Below are 16,606 nucleotides of genomic sequence, written 5' to 3' on the forward strand. Positions count from 1 at the left end.
ACTGATTTTTCTATGTGCGTGGAAGTGTGGGTGGGTGGGTGAGCGAGGGAGATTAATTTTGCTGATGTTGGGGGGGGGGGGGGGGAGGGGGGGTGGTGTGTGTTGAAAATATCATTAGCTGAAGAAGGTACCACAGAGGCATCCAGGTAGGCTGTGGCCCTCCACCCAGACACTGTAGTAGTGAGGCGGGCACCGGGTTCAGAGAATATGGAGCACCCCCCCCCGGTTTATTCATTAATTCACTTTCTTGTTTCATTTGGGAGAAGGATCTAGGTCAGACCTTTTATAGTGTGATACAGAGGAAAGAGATGCTATTTAATGAAAGTCACTGGCAGTGCTAAACATGACAATCCATATGCTAGTATGATAATGGTAAATTAATGGTGAAGCCATGTTTCTATTATTAGCTTGCCACCTGAATGTGTCAAGCTACATTGTGTTTCAGGTTGGATGTATTGTCAGTTGTTTTGTGTTGAGGGGAAAACTTGTTTGCGGTTTTTATGGTGTTAGATAACGTTATTCCTGTGAAGAGATGTCGCAAGATAACAACCTTAATTCCACACTAGACAACCCATCTGGATAGACTTTCTATAGACTCACTCTGCTAAATGGTGTAGGCCTTACAATGGTTGCTGGTGCAGCTCAAATAGGTATGTATTGCTGCTTTTGTTTTAGAGGACTATGTAGCCCTACGTACTCAAAAGCGTACTTCAAAGTAATGGGTCAGACACACACATCCTGCACTCTCTTTAGACTGAGTGTAGAGTCCCGCCTTACACTGGGACCTTGACTAATTCAGGAAGGAAACCTATTGATTTCAGCCAAGCAGGGTCACCTTTTATCTACAGGAGAGCACAGGACACTGCTGCTGGCCTGGGGAGGCTGGATGGAAGGAGCAAGATTGAGGTAGATGGATGGAGGTTGACAATAGGCTAGGGCTGTCCCTGACGACGACAACAAATCTTGGTCATCCTCTTTCAACCAATCGATTGGTCAAAATGTTTAAACTTGTATTTTTCCATATCGACACAACCTATGTTTGAATAAAATCAACAGTACAGTGTCCTTACTCAAGATTCACAGGAGCGCTCCAAACAAAAGTCAATTAATAAATGTACAGCTTATAAATGGATTGAAATAAACCCAAACTTTTTTTCCTCACAAGTGTAACCTGGGTTGTGCTGTCTGCAAACAGTGTCCACGCCCACTATGACAATGGTAAAACTGGTGGTGATGAATACATTAACAGAAATTACCATAACCAAACATTGTAGATTAGAAATTAATGGTAAATGTACTTCTGGTGTGCCATCCCTGTGGCCTCCAATGGATTAGTCCACTCACAGGCATGAATCAGACATACAGTGCCTTGCGAAAGTATTCGGCCCCCTTGAACTTTGCGACCTTTTGCCACATTTGAGGCTTCACACATAAAGATATAAAACTGTATTTTTTTTGTGAAGAATCAACAACAAGTGGGACACAATCATGAAGTGGAACGACATTTATTGGATATTTCAAACTTTTTTAACAAATCAAAAACTGAAAAATTGGGCGTGCAAAATTATTCAGCCCCCTTAAGTTAATACTTTGTAGCGCCACCTGTTGCTGCGATTACAGCTGTAAGTCGCTTGGGGTATGTCTCTATCAGTTTTGCACATCGAGAGACTGAATTTTTTTTTCCATTCCTCCTTGCAAAACAGCTCGAGCTCAGTGAGGTTGGATGGAGAGCATTTGTGAACAGCAGTTTTCAGTTCTTTCCACAGATTCTCGATTGGATTCAGGTCTGGACTTTGACTTGGCCATTCTAACACCTGGATATGTTTATTTTTGAACCATTCCATTGTAGATTTTGCTTTATGTTTTGGATCATTGTCTTTTTGGAAGACAAATCTCCGTCCCAGTCTCAGGTCTTTTGTAGACTCCATCAGGTTTTCTTCCAAAATGGTCCTGTATTTGGCTCCATCCATCTTCCCATCAATTCTAACCATCTTCCCTGTCCCTGCTGAAGAAAAGCAGGCCCAAACCATGATGCTGCCACCACCATGTTTGACAGTGGGGATGGTGTGTTCAGCTGTGTTGCTTTTACGCCAAACATAACGTTTTGCATTGTTGCCAAAAAGTTCCATTTTGGTTTCATCTGACCAGAGCACCTTCTTCCACATGTTTGGTGTGTCTCCCAGGTGGATGGTGGCAAACTTTAAACAACACTTTTTATGGATATCTTTAAGAAATGGCTTTCTTCTTGCCACTCTTCCATAAAGGCCAGATTTGTGCGATATACGACTGATTGTTGTCCTATGGACAGAGTCTCCCACCTCAGCTGTAGATCTCTGCAGTTCATCCAGAGTGATCATGGGCCTCTTGGCTGCATCTCTGATCAGTCTTCTCCTTGTATGAGCTGAAAGTTTAGAGGGACGGCCAGGTCTTGGTAGATTTGCAGTGGTCTGATACTCCTTCCATTTCAATATTATCGCTTGCACAGTGCTCCTTGGGATGTTTAAAGCTTGGGAAATCTTTTTGTATCCAAATCTGGCTTTAAACTTCTTCACAACAGTATCTCGGACCTGCCTGGTGTGTTCCTTGTTCTTCGTGATGATCTCTGCGCTTTTAACGGACCTCTGAGACTATCACAGTGCAGGTGCATTTATACGGAGACTTGATTACACACAGGTGGATTGTATTTATCATCATTAGTCATTTAGGTCAACATTGAATCATTCAGAGATCCTCACTGAACTGGAGAGAGTTTGCTGCACTGAAAGTAAAAGGGGCTGAATAATTTGGCACGCCCAATTTTTTAGTTTTTGATTTGTTAAAAAAGTTTGAAATATCCAATAAATGTCGTTCCACTTCATGATTGTGTCCCACTTGTTGTTGATTCTTCACAAAAAAATACAGTTTTATATCTTTATGTTTGAAGCCTGAAATGTGGCAAAAGGTCGCAAAGTTCAAGGGGGCCGAATACTTTCGCAAGGCACTGTAACATTTGTCATAACATTTCATTTAATATATTTGCCACTGCTCGACTAAAACAATCTTGGTCGACCAACAGCCTGTCGACTAAATTTGGTCAGCCCTACAGTAGGCAGCATTTATAGAGGGAAAGCATTGGAAGAGTTTCATGTTTTATCAGTGGTGGAACAAGTAGCCAATTGTTATACTTGCGTAAATGTACTTTTAAAAAAATTGTATTATTCTTTTTTTTAATAGAAAATGACAAGTGAAAGTCACCCAGTAAAATACTACGTGAGTAAAAGTCAACGTATTTGGTTTGAATTATACTTAAGTACCAAAAGTAAACGTGTAAATGATTTCAAATTCCTTATATAAAGTAAATCAGATGGCACTTTTTCTTTGTTTATTTTTTTTTACAGATCGCAAGGGGGGCACACCAACACTGACATCATTAACAAATGAAGCATGTGTGTTTTAGTGAATCTGCCAAATCAGCAGCAGTAGGGATGACCAGGGATGTTCTCTTGCTAATACTTTGCATTCAAAATAAACATACTTTTCATTCTCAGGGAAAATGTATGGAGTAAAAAAGTAAATGTATTTTCTTTAGGAATGTAGTGAAGTAAAAGTTGTCCAATTATAAATATTAAAGTACAGACACTTTTTGTTGTGAGTAGCACTTTAAACTAAACTATTTTTACTTGCGTTTTATTAGTCGTACTGGATATGCACGGTGTACATCGCCCACTAAATGTTTACTTGCAGGTTCCATCTCGACAATGCAACAACAGTAAGAAAAGAATACCAACACAAAGTAATTGGCAGTATAATAAATGTATTGAGATTAGATGTATTGTTGACGGCCTAGTGAAGGATAAGTGTGAGAATTAAGATGGAGTAGGTCTGTAAATAGAGGGGATTTATAATGGCTGGTTGATAGCATCCAGAATACATTGGAAAGAGGGGGAGAAGAGGACATTTATTTTCAGTGTAGGAATGTGCCTCTCCTAGAGGTGACATGTTTTCAACTGTAAATCTATATAAGTAGGGCAGTACCATGGAGGTTGTTAGGCTAGCCTTTTAATGTTTTACCCTCTCACCGCTATAACTAACTGGTCCTATTTCATTCAGTTGACTGAGTCTCAGTGAGGCTGTTCAGACTGGGCCACTGCCCCAGATCCCCAAATCTCTCTAATCCCTCTGGGATTTAAGACACTAAATCTCCAGGGAGCCGGAGCCAGAAAGCTTGAAGAAACAACACTGGTGGCTTGGTGGTGCAGAGCCATATAGACAGAATAGAGTGAACTAAATCCACCATCTTGGCTCCAAACACCCCCCATGGCAAAATAGTGTAGTTTACATTTGGGGGGGGGGGGGAAATAATATAGGCTAATTGCTCTGGAATCTCTGTCATGTAGAAGATTCTCGAACAAGTTTATTTTTATACCCTTTCAGACTTTACAGCAGTGTTCCCAACAGGTGGGGGAAAAAAATACCCGGATATCAGCTCTAAGTGATTTTATTTGAGCATCTGTTTCCAAGTATTCCCACGTGAAATCTGGCAATGTTTTTTAGAACCCAATTTATAACCACATTCTTGCAGGATAAGCCTTTTATGTCTCCCGTGCACGTGCAGGCAAGTTTAGGAGTGGGTGGATGTCTATTTGAATAAATCCATTAAATATACACATCACAAAGACATCCATTCGTGTTTCTTAGGACCTGCCTAAAACGAATAAGTATTCATGTATTTTCAAAAGAATAGAAAGGCATATTTTGAGATGAATTATGCTACTTGACTGTGCCATGCACATGAAATGAATAGTTTTCTTTAGGAATGACCCCATTTGAATCGACTGGTCGATAGGCTGTTGGTCGACCGAGATTTCTTTAGTCAAGCAGAAGCAAAAAATAAATAAAATGGTGTACGAGACACCGGTCTGATTTTGTTCCTGTTTGGGTGGACTAATCCATTGTGGAGACTGTGGGGGGTGGCACAGTCCATCACTCTGACATGTGCTATTGAAATAAGCATGTTGTATATTGCTTATATTACATAAGAAATGCGCTTTCTCCTGTGTTAGATAGCGGTCGCTGTCCACGGTTCTGAAACGTCAGTGCGCTGTTGAAATGGTGCCTTTTTCCTAGACCATGTTGCTATGTGCATTATAGCAGTTACCCAGCATGTTGGAGGCAGAAGTGGAGTTAGGAGACGAGAAAATGAAGGCAAGGGTTGTTAAGAAAAGTGAGGAGAGCGGAAACCCCTCCTTAAATATGTCTGCCATCAACAGCCTAACTGTTAACTGCGCCTGGCTTTTATATATCTACACAAATTAGACAGATCCTGCTTGTTGCCTGTGAGTGTTTGTTTAATAGCCTACTGATTCCGTGAGCACCAAACCTCATGCAACCACGTCGGCTGTTTTTAATCTTTGCTATGCTGTAATAAAGGCTTTTCGTTAGAACCGCCTCTCTGGTATTGCATATTCTATTTATAGTTTACACTTCCAAATTGTCTGACAAATTTATATTCAGAAAAGCCCACATTTCTCTTGATCTCCTTGTTATCATTATAAGTAATGTTATCATTAGTAGGCTTAGTAAAGCAGCCTTGTATAACTACCATTGAGCTGTAGGCCAAAGAGCGCATCCTGTTTAGTCTCTATACTGTAACTTACTTACGCCTATATTTCAATACTTCTATAGGCTGTGTCAATCATTCCTTTTTTTCCATGTCATCACACAGCAAATGAGTCATTCATGATTTGAAATGCAATCAAGCATTTTAGGTATAAAATAACAAACCGACCCTTGAACAATTGGCATAAACAATTCCATGTCGTCAATTGCATTCCCAAATGCATGCTTGTTTTTAGTCTTTGCTGTAATAAAGGCTCCCCCCCCAAAAAAACATTACAATGCTCTCTATTACGCTTATCATTTATTTTGTTTGTTGTTCCCCATGGTCAGAAAAATGGCTATTGTAATCTAACTGGACCTGTTTGGCATGCATAATATGAACAACGCTTGCGCTTGACCAATTTTGTTTTTTTCTTGATCCAGTATTTTCCACAATTAGTCAAATTTATTCTACACTTCTGACTTCCCCCTTTACCTCCTGCACAACCAAACATTCCCCCGTTTCGAGTTTGTCATCTGCATCCATTTAGCTGTTAAGGTGTTCAGAGTAACAGATTTATTGACGCGATTATGATAAGCTATAGTTTAGGCCTTATTGGTCACGCGTATTCAGACCCCTTGACTTTTTCCACTTTTTGTTACGTTACAGCCTTATTCCCCCCCCCAAAAAAATCCATCATCAATTTACACACCCTACCCAAATAACACAACACAAATTTTGTTCATTAATCAGATGATGCACTTAGGTTACCTTGAAATGTTTGTGTGCGCCAAAAGTTTGAACGCACCTACTCATTCAAGGGTTTTTCTTTATTTGTACTATATTCTACATTGTAGAATAATAGTGACGACATCAAAACTATGAAATGACACACATGGAATCATGTAGTAACCAAAAAAAGTGTTTTCTAGAAGACAAGGTGAGCGCTACCATCAGTCCTGTAAAGCATTCGGAGACCATTCGTGTGTGGGGTTGCTTCTCAGCCAAGGGAGTGGGCTCACTCACAATTTTGCCTAAGAACACAGCCATGAATAAAGAATGGTACCAACAAATCCCCCGAGAGCAACTTTTCCCAAACATCCAGGAACAGTTTGGTGACAAACAATGCCTTTTCCAGCATGATGGAGCACCTTGCCATAAGGCAAAAGTGATAACTAAGTGGCTGGGGAACAAAACATCTATATTTTGGGTCCATGGCCAGGAAACTTCCCAGACCTTAATCCCATTGAGAACTTGTGGTCAATCCTCAAGAGGTGGGTGGACAAACAAAAACCCACAAATTCTGACAAACTCCAAGCATTGATTATGCAAGAATGGGCTGCCATCAGTCAGGATGTGGCCCAGAAGCATGCCAGGGCGGATTGCAGAGGTCTTGAAAAAGAAGGGTCAACAAAAAAGCCTTTGACACTTATGAAATGCTTGTTACTATGGAATACTGAAGTATAATTACATCTGACAAAAATACTGTATCTAAAGACACTGAAGCAGCAAACTTTGGAAGTTAATATTTGTGTCTTTCTCAACTTTTGGCCACGACTGTAGCTACTTTTTTAATATACTTTTCTGGTTACTACGTGATTCCAAATGTATTTCATAGTTTTGATGTCTTCACTATTATTCAATGTATAAAATAGTAAAAATAAAGAAATGCTTGAATGAGTAGGTGTCAACTTTTAACGTGTGTGTGTGCTACTGTTCAGAAGTTTGGGGTCACTTAGAAATGTCCTCGTTTTTGAAAGAAAAGCTTGATGTTTTTTGGGAGGTCTATTTTAAAATGGCATCAAATTGATCCGAGTGGACATTTTAATGTTGTAAATGACTATAGCAGCTATAATGTTTTTAAAAAAAAACATTTTAATGGATTATCTACAAAGGCCCACTTTTTATTGGCCAGTCTGAGATATGGCTTTGTCTTTGCAACTCTGCCTAGAAGGCCAGCATCCCGGAGTTGCCTCTTTACTGATGTTGAGACTGGTACTTTGCGGGTACTATTTAATGAAGCTGCCAGTTGAGGACTTGTGAGGCGTCTGTTTCTCAAACTAGGTACTCTAATGTACTTGTCCTCTTGCTCAGTTGTGCACCGGGGCCTCCCACTCCTCTTTCTATTCTGGTTAGCCAGTTTGCTGTTCTGTGAAGGGAGTAGTACAAAGTGTTGTATGAGATCTTCAGTTTCTCTGCATTTTTTTTTTGCTTCTTTAATCAGATCAACAGTTTTCAGCTGTGCTAACATAATTGCAAAAGGGTTTTCTAATGTTCAATTAGCCTTTTTAAAATGATACATTTTGATTAGCTAACACAACGTGCCATTGGAACACAAGCGTGATTGCTGATAATGGGCCTCTTTACGCCTAGGTAGATATCACCTAAAAAAAAAAAGCTACATTAATCATTTACAACATTAACGATGTCTACGTTGTATTTCGGATCAATTTGATATTTTAATGGACAAAAAATGTGTTCAAAAACAAGAATTTGTAAGTTACTCCAAACCTTTGAGTATGGATGTATGTACAGTTGAAGTCGGAAGTGTACGTATACATTTAAACTCAGTTTTTACTCAGTTAGGATCACCACTTTATTTTAAGAATGTGAAATATCAGAATAATAGTAGAGAATGATTTAGTTCAGCTTTTCCCTTTGATCACATTCCCAGTGGGTCAGAAGTTTACATACACTCAATTAGTATTTGGCAGCATTGCCTTTAAATTGTTTAACCTCTTGGGTCAAATGTTTCGGGTAGCCCCCCACAAGCTTCCCACAATAAGTTGGGTGAATTGTGGCCCATTTTTCCTGACAGAGCTGGTATAACTGAGTCAGGCTTGTAGGCCTCCTTGCTCACACACACTTTTTCAGTTCTGCTACAAATGTTCTATAGGATTGAGGTCAGGGCTTTGTGATGGCCACTCCAATACCTTGACTTTGTTGTCCTTAAGCCATTTTGCCAAAACTCTGGATGTATGTTTGTCCATTTTGGAAGACCCATTTGTGACCAAGCTTTAAATTCCTGACTGATGTCTTGTGGATATATTGAAGCAACATCTCATTTTCCTGCCTCATGAAGCCATCTCTTTTTTGTGAAGTGCATGCAGCAAAGCACCCCCACAACATGATGCTCCCACCCCTTTCCTTCACGGTTGAGATGGTGGTCTTTTGGCTTGCAAGCCTCCCCCTTTTTCCTCCAAACATAATGGTCATTATGGACAAACAGTTATATTTTTGTTTCATCAGACCAGAGGACATTTCTCCAAAAAGTAGGATCTTTGTCCCCATGTGCAGTTGCAAACCGTAGTCTGGCTTTTTGATGGCTGTTTTGGAGCAGTGGCTTCTTCCTTGCTGAGCGGCCTTTCAGGTTATTTCGATATAGGACTCGTTTTTACTGTGGATAGATACTTTTGTACCTGTTTCCTCCAGCATCTTCACAAGGTCCTTTGCTGCTGTTCCGGGATTGATTTGCACTTTTCGCACCAAGGTACGTTCATCTCTAGGAGACCGAATGCGTCTCCTTTCTGAGCGGCATGTCGGCTGCGTGGTCCCATGGTATTTATTCTTGCGTACTGTTGTTTGTACAGATGAATGTGGTACCTTCAAGCATTTGGAAATTGCTGCCAAGGATGAACCAGACTTGTGGAGGTCTACAATTATTTTTCTGAGGTCTTGGTGGATTTCTTTTGATTTTCCCATGGTGTCATGAAGGTAGGCCTTGAAATACATCCACAGGTACACCTCCAATTGACTCCAATTATGTCAATTAGTCTACCAGAAGCTTCTAAAGCCAATACTTAATTTCTGGAATTTTCCAAGCTGTTTAAAGGTACAGTCAACTTAGTGTATGTAAACTTCTGACCTACTGGAAATGTGATACAGTGAAATAATCTGTCTGTAAACAATTGTTGGAAAAAATACTTGTCATGCACAAAATAGATGTCCCCACCGACTTGCTTAAACTATAGTTTGTTAAGAACTAGAAATGTGTGGAGTGGTTGAAAACAAGTTTTAATGACTGTATGTAAACTTCTGACTTCAACTGTATGTATGTTTCTAACACACATACACACACATTTCTCATCTTTTGGTTCGTTTATATTCCGTTGCCATGCTCGGTGGCAGTGTTATTATCCTTTGCTTGCGGATAGCTAGCCAGCTAGCTACAGCTACAACGTCACTATCTCTGCATCCAGAATAACAGCAAAGTTTATTCTGTTGCATTTCTTTAAGCTGTTTATCCAGCTTATACCACAGTTGCCAAAGAAAACAATACTAAGCCCATATTTACTGGTAGAAATATATATATATTTTATTTTCGTTTGTATAAGAAAATGTCTACTTTCTCATCTTTTGGTTGCTATAGATGCGATCTAGTCGTTCGTTCCATTCGTTCAATATTTATGGACGCAATCCAGTCGTTCTTTATGTTCCTTTGCCGTGCTCGCTGGCAACTTTCTTATGCCTTGCTTGCCAGCTAGCTACAGCTAACACAGTCCTCGTTGGACCTGCGTTTACAATGTATCCAATTTCAGTATGTGTGGTGGTTGGTTTAGCTTTCTGTAACTTTGTAGCAAGTATGGTCTGCATGTGTAGGTGCATAATGCTTCATGATTGCAAGGTGTACCGATATCTGTTTTTAATATCCATTCTAGAATGCCCTTCTAGCCAATCAGAAACAAGTATTCAACAATGTTGTGGTATAATGAAAAATATAGCAGAATAAGATGCAAATATTAATTTTCCCACAACTTGCGTCACGGCAACATGTTAACCGCTGTCATATAAAGTGATATTTTGAAACGGAGCCCACTTTTCACCTTAATTACACTCACTCCGCTTTGTTAGGGAGCAGGCGAAGGGTCTTAAAATTATAATTTTTTTAAAAATATTGAGTACTTTCATCATGATCCGTTTTTTTATTATTATTTTTTAGAAAATAATACCCATCTATATTTTCAAAAGCATTTGCGTCTCGTGCTCATATTTCACAACCGTCCCCAAGCTATTTGGTCTATACTTGATTTAGGCTACATTATTGCACGCTAAATGTTTCTGATCAGTAGTAGTAGTAGCATAGCTCATCTATTCAGCAACAAACAGATGAGCTATACCACCTCCGCTTATTTGCCCTGCCAGAGAATTAACCAAATATACAGGCCCGAGATTCAGTGAAACAGACGAGTCACAGGCTTTTGGTCAGGAGTAGCCCTAGACTACTACATGACTGAAGAGCAAAATAATCCACTTGTTAAGGTACATGCTGGCAAAATGTTCTGATCAGTGCTAATGAATGAGCCAACTAGACAAGATGGTTATCAGCAGCACTCACCTCTCATCTCAGCTAACATTTCCACACCATAATTGTAGCCTAACCAGTATCCCAACAGTGCAAAATCTACAAGCGTACTTATCTTTTGGTTGAATGAAAAATCGGACATTGATTGATTTATCAAGACGCGTCCCCACGCTTGTCTCGAAGCAGCGCGACGTGATGCTGAAATAGTTGAACACGCCATTGCTTGATGTTCTATAACAATTGGATTGCTTTGGGAGTTTCCGTTAGCTACAGTTTGATGCCTTCAATTGCATAATCCTACTTAATTCCAATATTTTCGGCATTCAGTGACATTTATTCCCACAGTAATTCTTCATGGATCCATCTAGTTGAGGTTATGAAAACAGTGTGTGGTAGGCTATGTGAAAGAAGGATGAAGTGACATGCCTCCCAAAGTTTGGAACTGGCAGGAGGATAGTAGTAACGGGTGTGGTGTGTGTGTGTGTGTGCCAATGCCGCCTCAGCATTACGGCTATGTACTAAGCCATAGGCAGAACTTGACCGTAATCGTGATTAGTTCGTTTGGCCGAAAAAAAAGTATAGACTTTGTCGCCGGCGAATCCTTCCAGATAGAGAATTTGGCGAGATGCTTGGTTCAAAAAATGTATTGGTTTGAAAGGTATATTAAAAGCGAGAGAGGGAGAGACATTCATTCATTTTCTAAAATAGAATGGAGAATGTAGATCTACTTATCCATTTCATTATTTCAATCCGCTCTATTTCTATCCATGGTTCCACATCTGTTCTGCTCTTCAGTGGTAGTCCTTAGCCTGACCCTCGACCCAGATGTACGTAGCCTAGCGACTAGCCTTCTGTTTAGTGAGGGAAATTTAGCAGTGGGGTAGAATGAGGGTTTCTGCCGTCGACTGGTTGGGCATGTGGATTAAGTGAAAGATGGGAGATGGGATGGAGTGGAGGAGGACATGTAACGATATATTTGGCCTACTTCCCCTTTCATACCCTTTTCTGTCTTCATGAGGGAAGTTGTCTTTTGCGTGCATCCATCCCTGTCTGTCGACAGCACGTGTGTGTGTGCCTTGCCTTCCTCCGTGGTTGTCATAGAAACGTTAGAAGGACATCTTCCTCATAGGGTTCTGGGTTCATGTGTTGGAATGGATAACGAATGAGATAAGCCTTTGTTTCTCGCAGGATATTCATTGATTTGCCCTTAAGGGCAATTCCACCACTTCTCAATCTCCAGCACCATACCAGTGTCTATATATGTGAAAACACTGTTTCTATGATCTGTGGTTGAATTATTATTTATTTTTTTAAACGTGCAACCAGTTTCTAGCCAGAGGGAGGGTATTTTCTTACTCGCCACCATAAATCTGTTTTTGAATATCATTGTTTTTAAAATGTTTGGACTTGATGTGTAAACATTTTTTAACTACAAAATGTAAAAACATGCCGTTTTCACATGTGGACACTGGTATGGTGCTAGAGATGATGAATATCAGGTTGAAAATCAAATCACATTTCAGAACTTGACAGGCCTGCACAGAGCCCTGACTTCAACCCCATCGAACACCTTTGGGATGAATTGGAATGCCGACTGCGAGCCAGGCCTAATTGCGTGATCTTACCAACACTCTTGTGGCTGAATGGAAGCAAGTCCCCGGAGCAACGTTTCAACATCTAGTGGAAAGCCTTCCCAGAAGAGTGCAGGCTGTTATCGCAGCAAGGGGGGGGGGGGGGACCCACTTAATTTAATGCCCATGATTTTGAAAGGAAATGTTCGACGAGCAGGTGTCCATACTTTTGGTCATGTAGTGTATGTGCTGTACATATAACTAGGAATAAAGTGACGGCTGAACTCCTGATGAGTTGGTACAAAAAGGGTCAATGCAGATCGTCCGAGTAGCTATTTGCTTAACTATTTAGTGGTCCTATGGCTTGGGGGTAGAAGCTGTTCTGTTGCTTCGGGGTCTATTGGCTTTCAGTTTCATATGGGTATCAGCTCCGTCATAGGAATGTGGAATCTCATCGTAGCTTTCTTATTTGGATACCTTTTTTTATACTGTAGCTTTGAGATGGATGTATGGAACCAAATGTTCTTGGTTGCGTACACATGTTTTGAAGACGTTATCGCGGGTGTCGTGAAATGCTTATTTCACTTGCGCCAACAGTGCCGTAATACCTAACAATGCAAAGCAATAGAGCCCCACAGTGGAGGTGTCATAAAACAGGGAAATGGTTCCAATCGATTTTTCAAAATTTTTCCAATAGGGGATTTTAGAAACACTTAAAATAAGAACTGTTTGGTGTAGGTTTACCCTGGCGTGACATTTTGATAACTGTAAATCTTTCTCGCAAATGTGACTTCTTAAAATTATATTTTTTATATAATCATTATTTTAGTTTTACCACCCCAACAGATCCACAGATGATGCAATCTATATTGCACTCAACACTGCCCTTTCCCACCTGGACAAAAGTTACACCTATGTGAGAATGCTATTCATTGAGTAAAGCTCAGTGTTCAACACCATAGTGTCCTCAAAGTTCATCACTAAGCTAAGGACCCTCAGACTAAACAACTGGATCCTCGACTTCCTGACGGGGCACCCCCAGGTGATAAGGGTAGGGAACAACACATCCGCCACGCTGATCTTCAACATGGAGGCCCCTCGGGGGTGTGTGCTCAGTCCCCTCCTGTACTCCCTGTTCACCCACGACTGCATGGCCAGACACGACTCCAACACCAAGTTTGCCGATGACATAACAGGGGTAGGCCTGATCACCGACAACGATGAGACCGCCTATTAGGAGGAGGTCAGAGACCTGGCCGTGTGATGCCAGGGCAACAAGCTGTCCCTCAACGTGATCGAGACAAAGGAGATGATTGTGGACTACAGGAAAATGAGGACCGAGCACACCCCCAGTCTTATCGTCAAACCAGGATAAGCCTATATGAAACACAGCCCTTATTTGAAGTGTTTATAAAATCCTCTGAGGTAAAGGGAGTGGTGAAAAATGATTGGAACCATTTAAGGGCACTATGACTCATACTGTGGTACTCTATATACTCCATATTAGAATGAGGAATGTCAGAGTCTGGAATATAAATATACATGCAATGTTTCAAAAGCAGTGCTCTATTACTGATACTGTAAAAGTTATTGATTTGGTTTCTAAAGCGGAGCTGAGATTATTATTTTTTTTAAATCTGTTTTTTTAGAGATTGTGTGCCTGCATGTTTGTGTGTTTACGCATGCGTGTGTTTCTGTGTGTGAGGGAGAGACCTGTCTTCCCACTAATTCCAGGGTAAAGTGGCTTATTTAGCTCCACAGCCCACCCCGGTCTTGAGGAAATGGAGAAACCATAAACCAGACAGCCAGCCTCATGGGCTTTCCCCTGGCCTGGGCCGTGCAGCAAAGTGCTGAGTGTGTCAGCGTTTTCTCTCTCTGTTTGTATGTGTGTGTGTGTGTGTGTGTGTGTGTGTGTGTACTCTATCTCTAAGTGTGTGCGTGATGTGCAAAGAGCCCCCATCTGAAAAGCCTCTTTGACCGACAGTTCTGTGTTTATGTAAAGATACTCTCTCATGAAAAATACACTTTTGACAAAAATTACACTGTGTGCGCGGGCGTGTTGGTGTGTGTATGTTTTATGAATCTGAATAAGATTAACCTACAACTCCATATTTGCCAAACACACACCACACACTTTCCTGTCCACTTCATTCACATTGAGGGTGATATTTTGAACCTGAAAACATTTTTAAAAAATGTCTATAGGAAATTGAGTTTCAAAACCGTGGTGCATATGCAAAAATGTCACTCTCAGTCCGACAACTAAGATGTCTCGTTTTTTTCCCTAGTTTGTTCTCTATTACTCCTTTATTGTTCCTCAAGCAAGGGGGAGGCCGATGACATGACAACTTCCCATCAAGCCAACTCCTTGAATGCCCTACTCCTTGAAGTTGGCAGTTGTCTAAAAAAACACTTTCTCTTTTTACCCTTTAGTGTGTGTGTGTGCACCTCATTGTGTTTATACTTGGGATATCGCTTTTCAACAGGAAAAGGACGTCTCAGGGATTCAGGGAGGGTAAGCTGATCCTAGATCTGTGCCTCAGGGCAACTTCCACTGGGAGCCATGTCTGCTGCTGAATACTATCGGTTCACATTTGTCTTGTTTCACACACTCAATTTGCATCATTCCATGTGTTGTGTTCTCTGAGGTCTTCTCAGGTCCAACAAGTTGGAACCCGTTCCAAAATGGACCCGGGGCTTAAATAAATAAATAAATACATAATTTAAAATCTGGAAACCCAGTCCGAACAGACCCGAGGACAACCATAACTGGCCCCGTATAGACCCGGTCGTGTCCAGATCTGATCCAAGAGAGGGAAGTGACAGAATAATAAAATTAAATAAAAATATATATATATATTGTTATTAACTTAAGCTGTTGATGCACACACAGAGATCAGCAGGTGGGGGGAGGAGGGGCGGTGTGTTATGTGTGTCTGAGTGGCGAGATGGAAAGACCACGGCAGCCAAACTGACACGCAGTAGTTACTGTAACAACTGTAGGTTATTCATCATCCAGTGTGATGACATGGTACCTGTTTTGATTGCATCAGACAGAGAAGAGAAGCTCGTTAAGCTAGCTAGCTGGGTTGGCTATTTGTGGCTACATAGGCTGCGCTTTCCCTAGCCACGTTTTTCTCAACTCCACAATGTACATCGATGGAGTTGCGTGGAGATGAGTGTGTGGACTGTATCTCCGACTACATCGAGCCGCTGTCAGACAATACTTAAAAAAATTAATAATAATAATTCTTAAACACTTACCTATGTCCTCTGTAGCTGCCTGCCTTTCTTTCCTTGTGGAAATTATTTAATAAAATGTTAATCAAATACGCGGAAACCGTCGGTGGTATCGACTAACAGCGACTCTAGTTGAAGGTACACTCCGCCCACATTTGTGCAACCTAACTCCGACTGTACATATCGTGGAGTTGAGAAACACAGCTACGCTACCCGTCCCCATCCTACACAATTACAACAATCACTCCATTCTAAATATTAAGCAGCAGCCTACCTGTTGGCTCATGGTTGTTGTAGACAATCATTGTCATTTCACTTTTAACTGCTTCATTTGAATTCCAACTTGCATGTCACGGCACCCAAAGACTAGTGCCACTTTGATGACTTGTGATTGGCCGACAAAATAAGCTACACGTGCCACTCGTGAAAAATCTGAGCAGCAGCATAAATGAGACAATGTTCTCTCTACTGTTTGCTTGATAACTCTACCTCTTATCTGTTTCAGACTCACACCATATGTTGTACTGATCTTTGAACCAGAAGCACACCAACAGACTGACGATGTTGCTTTCCTAAGAACCAACAGGTAATAAATGCATTGCTCTTGTTTGATTCTTGCTTGACCCATTTGATCCTTAAGTGAACTGTATTGTTAGTATGTGAATGTGTCTTACCCATGGTTTGGGCGATTTGTAACTGGGTGATTTCTTAAGTGTATAGCAGACGGTACATGTACATTGCTAAATATAATACGCTTTTGTGTTTTATGTCCAAAGCGACTTAGTTGTGCGTGCGTACATTTTTACGTAAGGCTGGTCCCGGGAATTGAATCCACTACCCTGGCGTTACAAGCGCCATGCTCTACCAACTGAGATACAAAGGACCACTGCTCCATTGACCTGATAAGGGGCAGGA

The 16,606-nt window shown here is 40.9% G+C and overlaps 1 protein-coding gene across 2 annotated transcripts in view; it reads left to right on the forward strand.

Moving 5' to 3' along the window:
• Nucleotides 1–16,606, forward strand: part of LOC118965528 (SPRY domain-containing SOCS box protein 4) — a 110,052-nt gene that overhangs the window by 27,722 nt on the left and 65,724 nt on the right. The window contains exon 2 of one of the 2 annotated variants that reach the window (XM_036985697.2): nt 16,197–16,277. The exons of the other annotated variant lie outside the window; for it this stretch is intronic. The gene's annotated coding sequence lies outside the window, so the exon portion shown is untranslated. The remainder of the gene's footprint in view (nt 1–16,196; nt 16,278–16,606) is intronic. 2 annotated transcript variants of the gene reach the window in all.

This window comes from Oncorhynchus mykiss, chromosome 8 (genome assembly GCF_057628025.1).
Source record: "Oncorhynchus mykiss isolate SJ-2025 chromosome 8, ASM5762802v1, whole genome shotgun sequence".
NCBI lineage: Eukaryota > Metazoa > Chordata > Actinopteri > Salmoniformes > Salmonidae > Oncorhynchus > Oncorhynchus mykiss.